Genomic DNA, 22493 nt, shown 5'->3' on the forward strand with positions numbered 1-22493 from the left:
TCAACATCGAGCAACATTTTAAGGAACGGAATCCAAATAACATGGTGAATTGAGTAGGTTCCCAATAGGATTCGCAAGTAATAAGCTTGTTATTCAAGATAGAGCAACGTTTTAACGAACTGAAACACTGTTTCTTTGTGAATTCAGTTAGTTCCTAGTAGCCTGATCTTGTAATATGTGTACTTTTAAAGATTTATAAAAATTTGGGGGGCGAATCTGAGTAACATGGTGAATTCGGTTAGTTCCCAATAGGCCGCAGTAGTTATAAGTGGACTGTTCGCGATATAGAAAAATTTTCACGAATGGAATCAAAATTTCTAGGCGAATTCAGTGAGTTTCCAATGGGACATGCTTGTATGAGTTTGCTTTTCAATATCGAGCAACATTTTAAGGAACGGAATCCAAGTATCATGGTGAATTGAGTAGGTTCCCAGTAGGATTCGCATGTAATAAGCTTGTTATTCAAGATAGAGCAACGTTTTAACGAACTGAAACACTGTTTCTTTGTGAATTCAGTTAGTTCCTAGTAGCCTGCTCTTGTAATATGTGTACTTTTAAAGATTTATAAAAATTTGGTGAGCCGAATCTGAGTAACATGGTGAATTCGGTTAGTTCCCAATAGGCCGCAGTAGTAATAAGTGGAGTGTTCGGGATATAGAAAAATTTTCACGAATGGAATCAAAATTTCTAGGCGAATTCAGTGAGTTCCCAATGGGACATGCTTGTATGAGTTTGCTCTTCGCTATCTAGCAACATTTTAAGGAACGGAATCCAAGTATCATGGTGAATTGAGTAGGTTCCCAGTAGGATTCGCATGTAATAAGCTTGTTATTCAAGATAGAGCAACGTTTTAACGAACGGAAACACTGTTTCTTTGTGAATTCAGTTAGTTCCTAGTAGCCTGCTCTTGTAATATGTGTACTTTTAAAGATTTATAAAAATTTGGTGAGCCGAACTGAGTAACATGGTGAATTCGGTTAGTTCCCAATAGGCCGCAGTAGTAATAAGTGGAGTGTACGGGATATAGAAAAATTTTCACGAATGGAATCAAAATTTCTAGGCGAATTCAGTGAGTTCCCAATGGGACATGCTTCTATGAGTTTGCTTTTCAATACCGAGCAACATTTTAAGGAACGGAATCCAAATAACATGGTGAATTGAGTAGGTTCCCAATAGGATTCGCATGTAATTAGCTTGTTATTCAAGATAGAGCAACGTTTTAACGAACTGAAACACTGTTTCTTTGTGAATTCAGTTAGTTCCTAGTAGCCTGCTCTTGTAATATGTGTACTTTTAAAGATTTATAAAAATTTGGTGAGCCGAATCTGAGTAACATGGTGTATTCGGTTAGTTCCCAATCGGCCGCAGTAGTTATAAGTGGTCTGTTCGCGATATAGAAAAATTTTCACGAATGGAATCAAAATTTCTAGGCGAATTCAGTGAGTTCCCAATGGGACATGCTTGTATGAGTTTGCTTTTCAATATCGAGCAACATTTTAAGGAACGGAATCCAAGTATCATGGTGAATTGAGTAGGTTCAAAATAGGATTGGCATGTAATAAGCTTGTTATTCAAGATAGAGCAACGTTTTAACGAACTGAAACACTGTTTCTTTGTGAATTCAGTTAGTTCCTAGTAGCCTGCTCTTATAATATGTGTACTTCTAAAGATTTATAAAAATTTGGTGAGCCGAATCTGAGTAACATGGTGAATTCGGTTAGTTCCCAGTAGGCCGCAGTAGTAATAAGTGGACTGTTCGGGATATAGAAAAATTTTCACGAATGGAATCAAAATTTCTAGGCGAATTCAGTGAGTTCCCAATGGGACATGCTTGTATGAGTTTGCTCTTCACTATCGAGCAACATTTTAAGGAACGGAATCCAAGTAACATGGTGAATTGAGTAGGTTCCCAGTAGGATTCGCATGTAATAAGCTTGTTATTCAAGATAGAGCAACGTTTTAACGAACTGAAACACTGTTTCTTTGTGAATTCAGTTAGTTCCTAGTAGCCTGCTCTTGTAATATGTGTACTTTTAAAGATTTATAAAAATTTGGTGAGCCGAATCTGAGTAACATGGTGAATTCGGTTAGTTCCCAATAGGCCGCAGTAGTTATAAGTGGACTGTTCGCGATATAGAAAAATTTTCACGAATGGAATCTAAATTTCTAGGCGAATTCAGTGAGTTCCCAATGGGACATGCTTGTATGAGTTTGCTTTTCAATATCGAGCAACATTTTAAGGAACGGAATCCAAGTATCATGGTGAATTGAGTAGGTTCCCAGTAGGATTCGCATGTAATAAGCTTGTTATTCAAGATAGAGCAACGTTTTAACGAACTGAAACACTGTTTCTTTGTGAATTCAGTTTGTTCCTAGTAGCCTGCTCTTGTAATATGTGTACTTCTAAAGATTTATAAAAATTTGGTGAGCCGAATCTGAGTAACATGGTGAATTCGGTTAGTTCCCAATAGGCCGCAGTAGTAATAAGTGGACTGTTCGGGATATAGAAAAATTTTCACGAATGGAATCAAAATTTCTAGGCGAATTCAGTGAGTTCCCAATGGGACATGCTTGTATGAGTTTGCTCTTCACTATCGAGCAACATTTTAAGGAACGGAATCCAAGTAACATGGTGAATTGAGTAGGTTCCCAGTAGGATTCGCATGTAATAAGCTTGTTATTCAAGATAGAGCAACGTTTTAACGAACTGAAACACTGTTTCTTTGTGAATTCAGTTAGTTCCTAGTAGCCTGCTCTTGTAATATGTGTACTTTTAAAGATTTATAAAAATTTGGTGAGCCGAATCTTAGTAACATGGTGAATTCGGTTAGTTCCCAATAGGCCGCAGTAGTAATAAGTGGACTGTTCGGGATATAGAAAAATTTTCACGAATGGAATCAAAATTTCTAGGCGAATTCAGTGAGTTCCCAATGGGACATGCTTGTATGAGTTTGCTTTTCAATATCGAGCAACATTTTAAGGAACGGAATCCAAATAACATGGTGAATTGAGTAGGTTCCCAATAGGATTCGCATGTAATAAGCTTGTTATTTTAGATAGAGCAACGTTTTAACGAACTGAAACACTGTTTCTTTGTGAATTCAGTTAGTTCCTAGTAGCCTGCTCTTGTAATATGTGTACTTTTAAAGATTTATAAAAATTTGGTGAGCCGAATCTGGTAAAATGGTGAATTCGGTTTGTTCCCAATAGGCCGCAGTAGTAATAAGTGGACTGTTCGGGATATAGAAAAATTTTCACGAATGGAATCAAAATTTCTAGGCGAATTCAGTGAGTTCCCAGTGGGACATGCTTGTATGAGAATGCTTTTCATTATCGAGCAACATTTTAAGGAACGGAATCCAAGTATCATGGTGAATTGAGTAGGTTCCCAATAGGATTCGCATGCAATAACCTTGTTATTCAAGATAGAGCAACGTTTTAACGAACTGAAACACTGTTTCTTTGTGAATTCAGTTAGTTCCTAGTAGCCTGCTCTTGTATTATGTGTACTTTTAAAGATTTATAAAAATTTGCTGAGCCGAATCTGAGTAACATGGTGAATTCGGTTAGTTCCCAATAGGCCGCAGTAGTAATAAGTGGACTGTTCGGGATATAGAAAAATTTTCACGAATGGAATCAAAATTTCTAGGCGAATTCAGTGATTTCCCAATGGGACATGCTTGTATGAGTTTGCTTTTCAATATCGAGCAACATTTTAAGGAACGGAATCCAAGTATCATGGTGAATTGAGTAGGTTCCCAATAGGATTCGCATGTAATAAGCTTGTTATTCAAGATAGAGCAACCTTTTAACGAACTGAAACACTGTTTCTTTGTGAATTCAGTTAGTTCCTAGTAGCCTGCTCTTGTAATATGTGTACTTCTAAAGATTTATAAAATTTGGTGAGCCGAATCTGAGTAACATGGTGAATTCGGTTAGTTCCCAATAGGCCGCAGTAGTAATAAGTGGACTGTTCGGGATATAGAAAAATTTTCACGAATGGAATCAAAATTTCTAGGCGAATTCTGTGAGTTCCCAATGGGACATGCTTGTATGAGTTTGCTCTTCACTATCGAGCAACATTTTAAGGAACGGAATCCAAGTAACATGGTGAATTGAAAAGGTTCCCAGTAGGATTCACATGTAATAAGCTTGTTAGTCAAGATAGAGCAACGTTTTAACGAACTGAAACACTGTTTCTTTGTGAATTCAGTTAGTTCCTAGTAGCCTGCTCTTGTAATATGTGTACTTTTAAAGATTTATAAAAATTTGGTGAGCCGAACTGAATAACATTGTGAATTCGGTTAGTTCGCAATAGGCCGCAGTAGTAATAAGTGGACTGTTCGGGATATAGAAAAATTTTCACGAATGGAATCAAAATTTCTAGGCGAATTCAGTGAGTTCCCCATGGGACATGCTTCTATGAGTTTGCTTTTCAACATCGAGCAACATTTTAAGGAACGGAATCCAAATAACATGGTGAATTGAGTAGGTTCCCAATAGGATTCGCAAGTAATAAGCTTGTTATTCAAGATAGAGCAACGTTTTAACGAACTGAAACACTGTTTCTTTGTGAATTCAGTTAGTTCCTAGTAGCCTGCTCTTGTAATATGTGTACTTTTAAAGATTTATAAAAATTTGGGGGGCGAATCTGAGTAACATGGTGAATTCGGTTAGTTCCCAATAGGCCGCAGTAGTTATAAGTGGTCTGTTCGCGATATAGAAAAATTTTCACGAATGGAATCAAAATTTCTAGGCGAATTCAGTGAGTTCCCAATGGGACATGCTTGTATGAGTTTGCTTTTCAATATCGAGCAACATTTTAAGGAACGGAATCCAAGTATCATGGTGAATTGAGTAGGTTCAAAATATCATTCGCATGTAATAAGCTTGTTCTTCAAGATAGAGCAACGTTTTAACGAACTGAAACACTGTTTCTTTGTGAATTCAGTTTGTTCCTAGTAGCCTGCTCTTGTAATATGTGTACTTCTAAAGATTTATAAAAATTTGGTGAGCAGAATCTGAGTAACATGGTGAATTCGGTTAGTTCCCAATAGGCCGCAGTAGTAATAAGTGGACTGTTCGGGATATAGAAAAATTTTCACGAATGGAATCAAAATTTCTAGGCGAATTCAGTGAGTTCCCAATGGGACATGCTTGTATGAGTTTGCTCTTCACTATCGAGCAACATTTTAAGGAACGGATTCCAAGTAACATGGTGAATTGAGTAGGTTCCCAGTAGGATTCGCATGTAATAAGCTTGTTATTCAAGATAGAGCAACGTTTTAACGAACTGAAACACTGTTTCTTTGTGAATTCAGTTAGTTCCTAGTAGCCTGCTCTTGTAATATGTGTACTTTTAAAGATTTATAAAAATTTGGTGAGCCGAATCTGAGTAACATGGTGAATTCGGTTAGTTCCCAATAGGCCGCAGTAGTAATAAGTGGACGGTTTGGGATATAGAAAAATTTTCACGAATGGAATCAAAATTTCTAGGCGAATTCAGTGAGTTCCCAATGGGACATGCTTGTATGAGTTTGCTTTTCAATATCGAGCAACATTTTAAGGAACGGAATCCAAATAACATGGTGAAATGAGTAGGTTCCCAATCGGATTCGCATGTAATAAGCTTGTTATTCAAGATAGAGCAACGTTGTAACGAACTGAAACACTGTTTCTTTGTGAATTCAGTTAGTTCCTAGTAGCCTGCTCTTGCAATATGTGTACTATTAAAGATTTATAAAAATTTGGTGAGCCGAATCTGAGTAACATGGTGAATTCGGTTAGTTCCCAATAGGCCGCAGTAGTAATAAGTGGACTGTTTGGGATATAGAAAAATTTTCACGAATGGAATCAAAATTTCTAGGCGAATTCAGTGAGTTCCCAATGGGACATGCTTGTATGAGTTTGCTCTTCACTATCGAGCAACATTTTAAGGAACGGAATCCAAGTAACATGGTGAATGAGTAGGTTCCCAGTAGGATTCGCATGTAATAAGCTTGTTATTCAAGATAGAGCAACGTTTTAACGAACTGAAACACTGTTTGTTTGTGAATTCAGTTAGTTCCTAGTAGCCTGCTCTTTTAATATGTGTACTTTTAAAGATTCATAAAAATTTGGTGAGCCGAATCTGAGTAACATGGTGAATTCGGTTAGTTCCCAATAGGCCGCAGTAGTAATAAGTGGACTGTTCGGGATATAGAAAAATTTTCACGAATGGAATCAAAATTTCTAGGCGAATTCAGTGAGTTCCCAATGGGACATGCTTGTATGAGTTTGCTTTTCAATATCGAGCAACAATTTAAGGAACGGAATCCAAATAACATGGTGAATTGAGTAGGTTCCCAATAGGATTCGCATGTAATAAGCTTGTTATTCAAGATAGAGCAACGTTTTAACGAACTGAAACACTGTTTCTTTGTGAATTCAGTTAGTTCCTAGTAGCCTGCTCTTGTAATATGAGTACTTTTAAAGATTTATAAAAATTTGGTGAGCCGAATCTGAGTAACATGGTGAATTCGGTTTGTTCCCAATAGGCCGCAGTAGTAATAAGTGGACTGTTCGGGATATAGAAAAATTTTCACGAATGGAATCAAAATTTCTAGGCGAATTCAGTGAGTTCCCAATGGGACATGCTTGTATGAGTTTGCTTTTCAATATCGAGCAACATTTTCAGGAACGGAATCCAAGTATCATGGTGAATTGAGTAGGTGCAAAATAGGATTCGCATGTAATAAGCTTGTTATTCAAGATAGAGCAACGTTTTAACGAACTGAAACACTGTTTCTTTGTGAATTCAGTTAGATCCTAGTAGCCTGCTCTTGTAATATGTGTACTTTTAAAGATTTATAAAAATTTGGCGAGCCGAATCTGAGTAAGATGGTGAATTCGGTTAGTTCCCAATAGGCCGCAGTAGTAATAAGTGGACTGTTCGGGATATAGAAAAATTTTCACGAATGGAATCAAAATTTCTAGGCGAATTCAGTGAGTTCCCAATGGGACATGCTTGTATGAGTTTGCTTTTCAATATCGAGCAACATTTTAAGGAACAGAATCCAAGTATCATGGTGAATTGAGTAGGTTCCCAATAGGATTCGCATGTAATAAGCTTGTTATTCAAGATAGAGCAACGTTTTAACGAACTGAAACACTGTTTCTTTGTGAATTCAGTTAGTTCCTAGTAGCCTGCTCTTGTAATATGTGTACTATTAAAGATTTATAAAAATTTGGTGAGCCGAATCTGAGTAACATGGTGAATTCGGTTAGTTCCCAATAGGCCGCAGTAGTAATAAGTGGACTGTTCGGGATATAGAAAAATTTTCACGAATGGAATCAAAATTTCTAGGCGAATTCAGTGAGTTCCCCATGGGACATGCTTCTATGAGTTTGCTTTTCAACATCGAGCAACATTTTAAGGAACGGAATCCAAATAACATGGTGAATTGAGTAGGTTCCCAATAGGATTCGCAAGTAATAAGCTTGTTATTCAAGATAGAGCAACGTTTTAACGAACTGAAACACTGTTTCTTTGTGAATTCAGTTAGTTCCTAGTACCCTGCTCTTGTAATATGTGTACTTTTAAAGATTTATAAAAATTTGGGGGGCGAATCTGAGTAACATGGTGAATTCGGTTAGTTCCCAATAGGCCGCAGTAGTTATAAGTGGACTGTTCGCGATATAGAAAAATTTTCACGAATGGAATCAAAATTTCTAGGCGAATTCAGTGAGTTCCCAATGGGACATGCTTGTATGAGTTTGCTTTTCAATATCGAGCAACATTTTAAGGAACGGAATCCAAGTATCATGGTGAATTGAGTAGGTTCAAAATATCATTCGCATGTAATAAGCTTGTTATTCAAGATAGAGCAACGTTTTAACGAACTGAAACACTGTTTCTTTGTGAATTCAGTTTGTTCCTAGTAGCCTGCTCTTGTAATATGTGTACTTCTAAAGATTTATAAAAATTTGGTGAGCCGAATCTGAGTAACATGGTGAATTCGGTTAGTTCCCAATAGGCCGCAGTAGTAATAAGTGGACTGTTCGGGATATAGAAAAATTTTCACGAATGGAATCAAAATTTCTAGGCGAATTCAGTGAGTTCCCAATGGGACATGCTTGTATGAGTTTGCTCTTCACTATTGAGCAACATTTTAAGGAACGGATTCCAAGTAACATGGTGAATTGAGTAGGTTCCCAGTAGGATTCGCATGTAATAAGCTTGTTATTCAAGATAGAGCAACGTTTTAACGAACTGAAACACTGTTTCTTTGTGAATTCAGTTAGTTCCTAGTAGCCTGCTCTTGTAATATGTGTACTTTTAAAGATTTATAAAAATTTGGTGAGCCGAATCTGAGTAACATGGTGAATTCGGTTAGTTCCCAATAGGCCGCAGTAGTAATAAGTGGACGGTTCGGGATATAGAAAAATTTTCACGAATGGAATCAAAATTTCTCGGCGAATTCAGTGAGTTCCCAATGGGACATGCTTGTATGAGTTTGCTTTTCAATATCGAGCAACATTTTCAGGAACGGAATCCAAGTATCATGGTGAATTGAGTAGGTGCAAAATAGGATTCGCATGTAATAAGCTTGTTATTCAAGATAGAGCAACGTTTTAACGAACTGAAACACTGTTTCTTTGTGAATTCAGTTAGATCCTAGTAGCCTGCTCTTGTAATATGTGTACTTTTAAAGATTTATAAAAATTTGGCGAGCCGAATCTGAGTAAGATGGTGAATTCGGTTAGTTCCCAATAGGCCGCAGTAGTAATAAGTGGACTGTTCGGGATATAGAAAAATTTTCACGAATGGAATCAAAATTTCTAGGCGAATTCAGTGAGTTCCCAATGGGACATGCTTGTATGAGTTTGCTTTTCAATATCGAGCAACATTTTAAGGAACAGAATCCAAGTATCATGGTGAATTGAGTAGGTTCCCAATAGGATTCGCATGTAATAAGCTTGTTATTCAAGATAGAGCAACGTTTTAACGAACTGAAACACTGTTTCTTTGTGAATTCAGTTAGTTCCTAGTAGCCTGCTCTTGTAATATGTGTACTATTAAAGATTTATAAAAATTTGGTGAGCCGAATCTGAGTAACATGGTGCATTCGGTTAGTTCCCAATAGGCCGCAGTAGTAATAAGTGGACTGTTCGGGATATAGAAAAATTTTCACGAATGGAATCAAAATTTCTAGGCGAATTCAGTGAGTTCCCAATGGGACATGCTTCTATGAGTTTGCTTTTCAATATCGAGCAACATTTTAAGGAACGGAATCCAAATAACATGGTGAATTGAGTAGGTTCCCAATAGGATTCGCATGTAATAAGCTTGTTATTCAAGATAGAGCAACGTTTTAACGAACTGAAACACTGTTTCTTTGTGAATTCAGTTAGATCCTAGTAGCCTGCTCTTGTAATATGTGTACTTTTAAAGATTTATAAAAATTTGGTGAGCCGAATCTGAGTAACATGGTGAATTCGGTTAGTTCCCAATAGGCCGCAGTAGTTATAAGTGGACTGTTCGCGATATAGAAAAATTTTCACGAATGGAATCAAAATTTCTAGGCGAATTCAGTGAGTTCCCAATGGGACATGCTTGTATGAGTTTGCTTTTCAATATTGAGCAACATTTTAAGGAACGGAATCCAAGTATCATGGTGAATTGAGTAGGTTCAAAATAGGATTCGCATGTAATAAGCTTGTTATTCAAAATAGAGCAACGTTTTAACGAACTGAAACACTGTTTCTTTGTGAATTCAGTTTGTTCCTAGTAGCCTGCTCTTGTAATATGTGTACTTCTAAAGATTTATAAAAATTTGGTGAGCCGAATCTGAGTAACATGGTGAATTCGGTTAGTTCCCAATAGGCCGCAGTAGTAATAAGTGGACTGTTCGGGATATAGAAAAATTTTCACGAATGGAATCAAAATTTCTAGGCGAATTCAGTGAGTTCCCAATGGGACATGCTTGTATGAGTTTGCTCTTCACTATCGAGCAACATTTTTAGGAACGGAATCCAAGTAACATGGTGAATTGAGTAGGTTCCCAATAGGATTCACATGTAATAAGCTTGTTATTCAAGATAGAGCAACGTTTTAACGAACTGAAACACTGTTTCTTTGTGAATTCAGTTAGTTCCTAGTAGCCTGCTCTTGTAATATGTGTACTTTTAAAGATTTATAAAAATTTGGTGAGCCGAATCTTAGTAACATGGTGAATTCGGTTAGTTCCCAATAGGCCGCAGTAGTAATAAGTGGACTGTTCGGGATATAGAAAAATTTTCACGAATGGAATCAAAATTTCTAGGCGAATTCAGTGAGTTCCCAATAGGACATGCTTCTATGACTTTGCTTTTCAATATCGAGCAACATTTTAAGGAACGGAATCCAAATAATATGGTGAATTGAGTAGGTTCCCAATAGGATTCGCATGTAATAAGCTTGTTATTCAAGATAGAGCAACGTTTTAACGAACTGAAACACTGTTTCTTTGTGAATTCAGTTAGTTCCTAGTAGCCTGCTCTTGTAATATGTGTACTTTTAAAGATTTATAAAAATTTGGTGAGCCGAATCTGGTAAAATTGTGAATTCGGTTTGTTCCAAATAGGCCGCAGTAGTAATAAGTGGACGGTTCGGGATATAGAAAAATTTTCACGAATGGAATCAAAATTTCTCGGCGAATTCAGTGAGTTCCCAATGGGACATGCTTGTATGAGTTTGCTTTTCAATATCGAGCAACATTTTCAGGAACGGAATCCAAGTATCATGGTGAATTGAGTAGGTGCAAAATAGGATTCGCATGTAATAAGCTTGTTATTCAAGATAGAGCAACGTTTTAACGAACTGAAACACTGTTTCTTTGTGAATTCAGTTAGATCCTAGTAGCCTGCTCTTGTAATATGTGTACTTTTAAAGATTTATAAAAATTTGGCGAGCCGAATCTGAGTAAGATGGTGAATTCGGTTAGTTCCCAATAGGCCGCAGTAGTAATAAGTGGACTGTTCGGGATATAGAAAAATTTTCACGAATGGAATCAAAATTTCTAGGCGAATTCAGTGAGTTCCCAATGGGACATGCTTGTATGAGTTTGCTTTTCAATATCGAGCAACATTTTAAGGAACAGAATCCAAGTATCATGGTGAATTGAGTAGGTTCCCAATAGGATTCGCATGTAATAAGCTTGTTATTCAAGATAGAGCAACGTTTTAACGAACTGAAACACTGTTTCTTTGTGAATTCAGTTAGTTCCTAGTAGCCTGCTCTTGTAATATGTGTACTATTAAAGATTTATAAAAATTTGGTGAGCCGAATCTGAGTAACATGGTGCATTCGGTTAGTTCCCAATAGGCCGCAGTAGTAATAAGTGGACTGTTCGGGATATAGAAAAATTTTCACGAATGGAATCAAAATTTCTAGGCGAATTCAGTGAGTTCCCAATGGGACATGCTTCTATGAGTTTGCTTTTCAATATCGAGCAACATTTTAAGGAACGGAATCCAAATAACATGGTGAATTGAGTAGGTTCCCAATAGGATTCGCATGTAATAAGCTTGTTATTCAAGATAGAGCAACGTTTTAACGAACTGAAACACTGTTTCTTTGTGAATTCAGTTAGATCCTAGTAGCCTGCTCTTGTAATATGTGTACTTTTAAAGATTTATAAAAATTTGGTGAGCCGAATCTGAGTAACATGGTGAATTCGGTTAGTTCCCAATAGGCCGCAGTAGTTATAAGTGGACTGTTCGCGATATAGAAAAATTTTCACGAATGGAATCAAAATTTCTAGGCGAATTCAGTGAGTTCCCAATGGGACATGCTTGTATGAGTTTGCTTTTCAATATTGAGCAACATTTTAAGGAACGGAATCCAAGTATCATGGTGAATTGAGTAGGTTCAAAATAGGATTCGCATGTAATAAGCTTGTTATTCAAAATAGAGCAACGTTTTAACGAACTGAAACACTGTTTCTTTGTGAATTCAGTTTGTTCCTAGTAGCCTGCTCTTGTAATATGTGTACTTCTAAAGATTTATAAAAATTTGGTGAGCCGAATCTGAGTAACATGGTGAATTCGGTTAGTTCCCAATAGGCCGCAGTAGTAATAAGTGGACTGTTCGGGATATAGAAAAATTTTCACGAATGGAATCAAAATTTCTAGGCGAATTCAGTGAGTTCCCAATGGGACATGCTTGTATGAGTTTGCTCTTCACTATCGAGCAACATTTTTAGGAACGGAATCCAAGTAACATGGTGAATTGAGTAGGTTCCCAATAGGATTCACATGTAATAAGCTTGTTATTCAAGATAGAGCAACGTTTTAACGAACTGAAACACTGTTTCTTTGTGAATTCAGTTAGTTCCTAGTAGCCTGCTCTTGTAATATGTGTACTTTTAAAGATTTATAAAAATTTGGTGAGCCGAATCTTAGTAACATGGTGAATTCGGTTAGTTCCCAATAGGCCGCAGTAGTAATAAGTGGACTGTTCGGGATATAGAAAAATTTTCACGAATGGAATCAAAATTTCTAGGCGAATTCAGTGAGTTCCCAATAGGACATGCTTCTATGACTTTGCTTTTCAATATCGAGCAACATTTTAAGGAACGGAATCCAAATAATATGGTGAATTGAGTAGGTTCCCAATAGGATTCGCATGTAATAAGCTTGTTATTCAAGATAGAGCAACGTTTTAACGAACTGAAACACTGTTTCTTTGTGAATTCAGTTAGTTCCTAGTAGCCTGCTCTTGTAATATGTGTACTTTTAAAGATTTATAAAAATTTGGTGAGCCGAATCTGGTAAAATTGTGAATTCGGTTTGTTCCAAATAGGCCGCAGTAGTAATAAGTGGACTGTTCGGGATATAGAAAAATTTTCACGAATGGAATCAAAATTTCTAGGCGAATTCAGTGAGTTCCCAGTGGGACATGCTTGTATGAGAATGCTTTTCATTATCGAGCAACATTTTAAGGAACGGAATCCAAGTATCATGGTGAATTGAGTAGGTTTCCAATAGGATTCGCATGTAATAAGCTTGTTATTCAAGATAGAGCAACGTTTTAACGAACTGAAACACTGTTTCTTTGTGAATTCAGTTAGTTCCTAGTAGCCTGCTCTTGTAATATGTGTACTATTAAAGATTTATAAAAATTTGGTGAGCCGAATCTGAGTAACATGGTGCATTCGGTTAGTTCCCAATAGGCCGCAGTAGTAATAAGTGGACTGTTCGGGATATAGAAAAATTTTCACGAATGGAATCAAAATTTCTAGGCGAATTCAGTGAGTTCCCAATGGGACATGCTTCTATGAGTTTGCTTTTCAATATCGAGCAACATTTTAAGGAACGGAATCCAAATAACATGGTGATTTGAGTAGGTTCCCAATAGGATTCGCATGTAATAAGCTTGTTATTCAAGATAGAGCAACGTTTTAACGAACTGAAACACTGTTTCTTTGTGAATTCAGTTAGATCTTAGTAGCCTGCTCTTGTAATATGTGTACTTTTAAAGATTTATAAAAATTTGGTGAGCCGAATCTGAGTAACATGGTGAATTCGGTTAGTTCCCAATAGGCCGCAGTAGTTATAAGTGGACTGTTCGCGATATAGAAAAATTTTCACGAATGGAATCAAAATTTCTAGGCGAATTCAGTGAGTTCCCAATGGGACATGCTTGTATGAGTTTGCTTTTCAATATTGAGCAACATTTTAAGGAACGGAATCCAAGTATCATGGTGAATTGAGTAGGTTCAAAATAGGATTCGCATGTAATAAGCTTGTTATTCAAAATAGAGCAACGTTTTAACGAACTGAAACACTGTTTCTTTGTGAATTCAGTTTGTTCCTAGTAGCCTGCTCTTGTAATATGTGTACTTCTAAAGATTTATAAAAATTTGGTGAGCCGAATCTGAGTAACATGGTGAATTCGGTTAGTTCCCAATAGGCCGCAGTAGTAATAAGTGGACTGTTCGGGATATAGAAAAATTTTCACGAATGGAATCAAAATTTCTAGGCGAATTCAGTGAGTTCCCAATGGGACATGCTTGTATGAGTTTGCTCTTCACTATCGAGCAACATTTTTAGGAACGGAATCCAAGTAACATGGTGAATTGAGTAGGTTCCCAATAGGATTCACATGTAATAAGCTTGTTATTCAAGATAGAGCAACGTTTTAACGAACTGAAACACTGTTTCTTTGTGAATTCAGTTAGTTCCTAGTAGCCTGCTCTTGTAATATGTGTACTTTTAAAGATTTATAAAAATTTGGTGAGCCGAATCTTAGTAACATGGTGAATTCGGTTAGTTCCCAATAGGCCGCAGTAGTAATAAGTGGACTGTTCGGGATATAGAAAAATTTTCACGAATGGAATCAAAATTTCTAGGCGAATTCAGTGAGTTCCCAATAGGACATGCTTCTATGACTTTGCTTTTCAATATCGAGCAACATTTTAAGGAACGGAATCCAAATAATATGGTGAATTGAGTAGGTTCCCAATATGATTCGCATGTAATAAGCTTGTTATTCAAGATAGAGCAACGTTTTAACGAACTGAAACACTGTTTCTTTGTGAATTCAGTTAGTTCCTAGTAGCCTGCTCTTGTAATATGTGTACTTTTAAAGATTTATAAAAATTTGGTGAGCCAAATCTGGTAAAATGGTGAATTCGGTTTGTTCCAAATAGGCCGCAGTAGTAATAAGTGGACTGTTCGGGATATAGAAAAATTTTCACGAATGGAATCAAAATTTCTAGGCGAATTCAGTGAGTTCCCAATGGGACATGCTTGTATGAGTTTGCTTTTCAATATCGAGCAACATTATAAGGAACGGAATCCAAGTATCATGGTGAATTGAGTAGGTTCCCAATAGGATTCGCATGTAATAAGCTTGTTATTCAAGATAGAGCAACCTTTTAACGAACTGAAACACTGTTTCTTTGTGAATTCAGTTAGTTCCTAGTAGCCTGCTCTTGTAATATGTGTACTTTTAAAGATTTATAAAAATTTGGTGAGCCGAATCTGAGTAACATGGTGAATTCGGTTAGTTCCCAATAGGCCGCAGTAGTAATAAGTGGAGTGTTCGGGATATAGAAAAATTTTCACGAATGGAATCAAAATTTCTAGGCGAATTCAGTGAGTTCCCAATGGGACATGCTTGTATGAGTTTGCTCTTCACTATCGAGCAACATTTTAAGGAACGGAATCCAAGTAACATGGTGAATTGAGTAGGTTCCCAGTAGGATTCACATGTAATAACCTTGTTATTCAAGATAGAGCAACGTTTTAACGAACTGAAACACTGTTTCTTTGTGAATTCACTTAGTTCCTAGTAGCCTGCTCTTGTAATATGTGTACTTTTAAAGATTTATAAAAATTTGGTGAGCCGATCTGAGTAACATTGTGAATTCGGTTAGTTCGCAATAGGCCGCAGTAGTAATAAGTGGACTGTTCGGGATATAGAAAAATTTTCACGAATGGAATCAAAATTTCTAGGCGAATTCAGTGAGTTCCCAATGGGACATGCTTCTATGAGTTTGCTTTTCAACATCGAGCAACATTTTAAGGAACGGAATCCAAATAACATGGTGAATTGAGTAGGTTCCCAATAGGATTCGCAAGTAATAAGCTTGTTATTCAAGATAGAGCAACGTTTTAACGAACTGAAACACTGTTTCTTTGTGAATTCAGTTAGTTCCTAGTAGCCTGATCTTGTAATATGTGTACTTTTAAAGATTTATAAAAATTTGGGGGGCGAATCTGAGTAACATGGTGTATTCAGTTAGTTCCCAATAGGCCGCAGTAGTTATAAGTGGACTGTTCGCGATATAGAAAAATTTTCACGAATGGAATCAAAATTTCTAGGCGAATTCAGTGAGTTCCCAATGGGACATGCTTGTATGAGTTTGCTTTTCAATATCGAGCAACATTTTAAGGAACGGAATCCAAGTATCATGGTGAATTGAGTAGGTTCAAAATAGCATTCGCATGTAATAAGCTTGTTATTCAAGATAGAGCAACGTTTTAACGAACTGAAACACTGTTTCTTTGTCAATTCAGTTAGTTCCTAGTAGCCTGCTCTTGTAATATGTGTACTTCTAAAGATTTATAAAAATTTGGTGAGCCGAATCTGAGTAACATGGTGAATTCGGTTAGTTCCCAATAGGCCGCAGTAGTAATAAGTGGACTGTTCGGGATATAGAAAAATTTTCACGAATGGAATCAAAATTTCTAGGCGAATTCAGTGAGTTCCCAATGGGACATGCTTGTATGAGTTTGCTTTTCAATATCGAGCAACATTTTAAGGAACGGAATGCAAGTATCATGGTGAATTGAGTAGGTTCAAAATATCATTCGCATGTAATAAGCTTGTTATTCAAGATAGAGCAACGTTTTAACGAACTGAAACACTGTTTCTTTGTGAATTCAGTTTGTTCCTAGTAGCCTGCTCTTGTAATATGTGTACTTCTAAAGATTTATAAAAATTTGGTGAGCCGAATCTGAGTAACATGGTGAATTCGGTTAGTTCCCAATAGGCCGCAGTAGTAATAAGTGGACTGTTCGGGATATAGAAAAATTTTCACGAATGGAATCAAAATTTCTAGGCGAATTCAGTGAGTTCCCAATGGGACATGCTTGTATGAGTTTGCTCTTCACTATCGAGCAACATTTTAAGGAACGGATTCCAAGTAACATGGTGAATTGAGTAGGTTCCCAGTAGGATTCGCATGTAATAAGCTTGTTATTCAAGATAGAGCAACGTTTTAACGAACTGAAACACTGTTTCTTTGTGAATTCAGTTAGTTCCTAGTAGCCTGCTCTTGTAATATGTGTACTTTTAAAGATTTATAAAAATTTGGTGAGCCGAATCTGAGTAACATGGTGAATTCGGTTAGTTCCCAATAGGCCGCAGTAGTAATAAGTGGACGGTTCGGGATATAGAAAAATTTTCACGAATGGAATCAAAATTTCTCGGCGAATTCAGTGAGTTCCCAATGGGACATGCTTGTATGAGTTTGCTTTTCAATATCGAGCAACATTTTCAGGAACGGAATCCAAGTATCATGGTGAATTGAGTAGGTGCAAAATAGGATTCGCATGTAATAAGCTTGTTATTCAAGATAGAGCAACGTTTTAACGAACTGAAACACTGTTTCTTTGTGAATTCAGTTAGATCCTAGTAGCCTGCTCTTGTAATATGTGTACTTTTAAAGATTTATAAAAATTTGGCGAGCCGAATCTGAGTAAGATGGTGAATTCGGTTAGTTCCCAATAGGCCGCAGTAGTAATAAGTGGACTGTTCGGGATATAGAAAAATTTTCACGAATGGAATCAAAATTTCTAGGCGAATTCAGTGAGTTCCCAATGGGACATGCTTGTATGAGTTTGCTTTTCAATATCGAGCAACATTTTAAGGAACAGAATCCAAGTATCATGGTGAATTGAGTAGGTTCCCAATAGGATTCGCATGTAATAAGCTTGTTATTCAAGATAGAGCAACGTTTTAACGAACTGAAACACTGTTTCTTTGTGAATTCAGTTAGTTCCTAGTAGCCTGCTCTTGTAATATGTGTACTATTAAAGATTTATAAAAATTTGGTGAGCCGATCTGAGTAACATTGTGAATTCGGTTAGTTCGCAATAGGCCGCAGTAGTAATAAGTGGACTGTTCGGGATATAGAAAAATTTTCACGAATGGAATCAAAATTTCTAGGCGAATTCAGTGAGTTCCCAATGGGACATGCTTCTATGAGTTTGCTTTTCAACATCGAGCAACATTTTAAGGAACGGAATCCAAATAACATGGTGAATTGAGTAGGTTCCCAATAGGATTCGCAAGTAATAAGCTTGTTATTCAAGATAGAGCAACGTTTTAACGAACTGAAACACTGTTTCTTTGTGAATTCAGTTAGTTCCTAGTAGCCTGATCTTGTAATATGTGTACTTTTAAAGATTTATAAAAATTTGGGGGGCGAATCTGAGTAACATGGTGTATTCAGTTAGTTCCCAATAGGCCGCAGTAGTTATAAGTGGACTGTTCGCGATATAGAAAAATTTTCACGAATGGAATCAAAATTTCTAGGCGAATTCAGTGAGTTCCCAATGGGACATGCTTGTATGAGTTTGCTTTTCAATATCGAGCAACATTTTAAGGAACGGAATCCAAGTATCATGGTGAATTGAGTAGGTTCAAAATAGCATTCGCATGTAATAAGCTTGTTATTCAAGATAGAGCAACGTTTTAACGAACTGAAACACTGTTTCTTTGTCAATTCAGTTAGTTCCTAGTAGCCTGCTCTTGTAATATGTGTACTTCTAAAGATTTATAAAAATTTGGTGAGCCGAATCTGAGTAACATGGTGAATTCGGTTAGTTCCCAATAGGCCGCAGTAGTAATAAGTGGACTGTTCGGGATATAGAAAAATTTTCACGAATGGAATCAAAATTTCTAGGCGAATTCAGTGAGTTCCCAATGGGACATGCTTGTATGAGTTTGCTTTTCAATATCGAGCAACATTTTAAGGAACGGAATGCAAGTATCATGGTGAATTGAGTAGGTTCAAAATATCATTCGCATGTAATAAGCTTGTTATTCAAGATAGAGCAACGTTTTAACGAACTGAAACACTGTTTCTTTGTGAATTCAGTTTGTTCCTAGTAGCCTGCTCTTGTAATATGTGTACTTCTAAAGATTTATAAAAATTTGGTGAGCCGAATCTGAGTAACATGGTGAATTCGGTTAGTTCCCAATAGGCCGCAGTAGTAATAAGTGGACTGTTCGGGATATAGAAAAATTTTCACGAATGGAATCAAAATTTCTAGGCGAATTCAGTGAGTTCCCAATGGGACATGCTTGTATGAGTTTGCTCTTCACTATCGAGCAACATTTTAAGGAACGGATTCCAAGTAACATGGTGAATTGAGTAGGTTCCCAGTAGGATTCGCATGTAATAAGCTTGTTATTCAAGATAGAGCAACGTTTTAACGAACTGAAACACTGTTTCTTTGTGAATTCACTTAGTTCCTAGTAGCCTGCTCTTGTAATATGTGTACTTTTAAAGATTTATAAAAATTTGGTGAGCCGAATCTGAGTAACATGGTGAATTCGGTTAGTTCCCAATAGGCCGCAGTAGTAATAAGTGGACGGTTCGGGATATAGAAAAATTTTCACGAATGGAATCAAAATTTCTAGGCGAATTCAGTGAGTTCCCAATGGGACATGCTTCTATGAGTTTGCTTTTCAACATCGAGCAACATTTTAAGGAACGGAATCCAAATAACATGGTGAATTGAGTAGGTTCCCAATAGGATTCGCAAGTAATAAGCTTGTTATTCAAGATAGAGCAACGTTTTAACGAACTGAAACACTGTTTCTTTGTGAATTCAGTTAGTTCCTAGTAGCCTGATCTTGTAATATGTGTACTTTTAAAGATTTATAAAAATTTGGGGGGCGAATCTGAGTAACATGGTGTATTCAGTTAGTTCCCAATAGGCCGCAGTAGTTATAAGTGGACTGTTCGCGATATAGAAAAATTTTCACGAATGGAATCAAAATTTCTAGGCGAATTCAGTGAGTTCCCAATGGGACATGCTTGTATGAGTTTGCTTTTCAATATCGAGCAACATTTTAAGGAACGGAATCCAAGTATCATGGTGAATTGAGTAGGTTCAAAATAGCATTCGCATGTAATAAGCTTGTTATTCAAGATAGAGCAACGTTTTAACGAACTGAAACACTGTTTCTTTGTCAATTCAGTTATTCCTAGTAGCCTGCTCTTGTAATATGTGTACTTCTAAAGATTTATAAAAATTTGGTGAGCCGAATCTGAGTAACATGGTGAATTCGGTTAGTTCCCAATAGGCCGCAGTAGTAATAAGTGGACTGTTCGGGATATAGAAAAATTTTCACGAATGGAATCAAAATTTCTAGGCGAATTCAGTGAGTTCCCAATGGGACATGCTTGTATGAGTTTGCTTTTCAATATCGAGCAACATTTTAAGGAACGGAATGCAAGTATCATGGTGAATTGAGTAGGTTCAAAATATCATTCGCATGTAATAAGCTTGTTATTCAAGATAGAGCAACGTTTTAACGAACTGAAACACTGTTTCTTTGTGAATTCAGTTTGTTCCTAGTAGCCTGCTCTTGTAATATGTGTACTTCTAAAGATTTATAAAAATTTGGTGAGCCGAATCTGAGTAACATGGTGAATTCGGTTAGTTCCCAATAGGCCGCAGTAGTAATAAGTGGACTGTTCGGGATATAGAAAAATTTTCACGAATGGAATCAAAATTTCTAGGCGAATTCAGTGAGTTCCCAATGGGACATGCTTGTATGAGTTTGCTCTTCACTATCGAGCAACATTTTAAGGAACGGATTCCAAGTAACATGGTGAATTGAGTAGGTTCCCAGTAGGATTCGCATGTAATAAGCTTGTTATTCAAGATAGAGCAACGTTTTAACGAACTGAAACACTGTTTCTTTGTGAATTCAGTTAGTTCCTAGTAGCCTGCTCTTGTAATATGTGTACTTTTAAAGATTTATAAAAATTTGGTGAGCCGAATCTGAGTAACATGGTGAATTCGGTTAGTTCCCAATAGGCCGCAGTAGTAATAAGTGGACGGTTCGGGATATAGAAAAATTTTCACGAATGGAATCAAAATTTCTCGGCGAATTCAGTGAGTTCCCAATGGGACATGCTTGTATGAGTTTGCTTTTCAATATCGAGCAACATTTTCAGGAACGGAATCCAAGTATCATGGTGAATTGAGTAGGTGCAAAATAGGATTCGCATGTAATAAGCTTGTTATTCAAGATAGAGCAACGTTTTAACGAACTGAAACACTGTTTCTTTGTGAATTCAGTTAGATCCTAGTAGCCTGCTCTTGTAATATGTGTACTTTTAAAGATTTATAAAAATTTGGCGAGCCGAATCTGAGTAAGATGGTGAATTCGGTTAGTTCCCAATAGGCCGCAGTAGTAATAAGTGGACTGTTCGGGATATAGAAAAATTTTCACGAATGGAATCAAAATTTCTAGGCGAATTCAGTGAGTTCCCAATGGGACATGCTTGTATGAGTTTGCTTTTCAATATCGAGCAACATTTTAAGGAACAGAATCCAAGTATCATGGTGAATTGAGTAGGTTCCCAATAGGATTCGCATGTAATAAGCTTGTTATTCAAGATAGAGCAACGTTTTAACGAACTGAAACACTGTTTCTTTGTGAATTCAGTTAGTTCCTAGTAGCCTGCTCTTGTAATATGTGTACTATTAAAGATTTATAAAAATTTGGTGAGCCGAATCTGAGTAACATGGTGCATTCGGTTAGTTCCCTATAGGCCGCAGTAGTAATAAGTGGACTGTTCGGGATATAGAAAAATTTTCACGAATGGAATCAAAATTTCTAGGCGAATTCAGTGAGTTCCCAATGGGACATGCTTCTATGAGTTTGCTTTTCAATATCGAGCAACATTTTAAGGAACGGAATCCAAATAACATGGTGAAATGAGTAGGTTCCCAATAGGATTCGCATGTAATAAGCTTGTTATTCAAGATAGAGCAACGTTTTAACGAACTGAAACACTGTTTCTTTGTGAATTCAGTTAGATCCTAGTAGCCTGCTCTTGTAATATGTGTACTTTTAAAGATTTATAAAAATTTGGTGAGCCGAATCTGAGTAACATGGTGAATTCGGTTAGTTCCCAATAGGCCGCAGTAGTTATAAGTGGACTGTTCGCGATATAGAAAAATTTTCACGAATGGAATCAAAATTTCTAGGCGAATTCAGTGAGTTCCCAATGGGACATGCTTGTATGAGTTTGCTTTTCAATATTGAGCAACATTTTAAGGAACGGAATCCAAGTATCATGGTGAATTGAGTAGGTTCAAAATAGGATTCGCATGTAATAAGCTTGTTATTCAAAATAGAGCAACGTTTTAACGAACTGAAACACTGTTTCTTTGTGAATTCAGTTTGTTCCTAGTAGCCTGCTCTTGTAATATGTGTACTTCTAAAGATTTATAAAAATTTGGTGAGCCGAATCCTAGTAACATGGTGAATTCGGTTAGTTCCCAATAGGCCGCAGTAGTAATAAATGGACTGTTCGGGATATAGAAAAATTTTCACGAATGGAATCAAAATTTCTAGGCGAATTCAGTGAGTTCCCAATGGGACATGCTTGTATGAGTTTGCTCTTCACTATCGAGCAACATTTTTAGGAACGGAATCCAAGTAACATGGTGAATTGAGTAGGTTCCCAATAGGATTCACATGTAATAAGCTTGTTATTCAAGATAGAGCAACGTTTTAACGAACTGAAACACTGTTTCTTTGTGAATTCAGTTAGTTCCTAGTAGCCTGCTCTTGTAATATGTGTACTTTTAAAGATTTATAAAAATTTGGTGAGCCGAATCTTAGTAACATGGTGAATTCGGTTAGTTCCCAATAGGCCGCAGTAGTAATAAGTGGACTGTTCGGGATATAGAAAAATTTTCACGAATGGAAT

Source organism: Rattus norvegicus, chromosome 11, assembly GCF_036323735.1.
Source record: "Rattus norvegicus strain BN/NHsdMcwi chromosome 11, GRCr8, whole genome shotgun sequence".
Taxonomy (NCBI): Eukaryota; Metazoa; Chordata; class Mammalia; order Rodentia; family Muridae; genus Rattus; species Rattus norvegicus.